The sequence below is a fragment of the Frankliniella occidentalis genome, unplaced genomic scaffold (assembly GCF_000697945.3).
Source record: "Frankliniella occidentalis isolate FOCC.00 unplaced genomic scaffold, Focc_3.1 Scaffold57, whole genome shotgun sequence".
Classification (NCBI taxonomy): domain Eukaryota; kingdom Metazoa; phylum Arthropoda; class Insecta; order Thysanoptera; family Thripidae; genus Frankliniella; species Frankliniella occidentalis.
This window is the reverse complement of record NW_026267187.1, coordinates 1,233,728-1,234,197: the sequence shown is the minus strand read 5'-3', so window position 1 is coordinate 1,234,197 and position 470 is coordinate 1,233,728.

The window sequence follows — 470 nt, the reverse complement described above, 5'->3', positions numbered from 1 at the left end:
GCATTTACTAAGCCCCAACTTCTACTTTCGGTGTAGCTGTAGCTCCACACGAGGCTCAGCCAGCTCCCCTTCCATTCAACAATGGCATCCATGGAGTCGTTTTGCGAGGTATGTATCTCTCCTGGCTGCAATGTTGTTCCAAACATGGGATAGAGAGAGGGTTTGAACATTTGCTATTCTTGTTTACAGATCCGAGACCCCTTGCAGGATGCATATCCTGAAGAAGGGGGCCACATCTTATCCCCATGCATGCATGCACCCATGTGCGAGGGGTGTGTGGAGAAAAGGAGGCAAGTGAACATGGAGGTCCAGGTACCTGACCCTGTCGACGGCTACATAGTTCGCCATGACCGCTGTCCAATCTGCAATAGTATCATCTTCCAATATTATAGGATGTACTTGGCGTAGGTGTCATTGTACGGTTCTAATCCAAGTATTTCATATTGTTTCTCAATTATTGTCTTAACTTT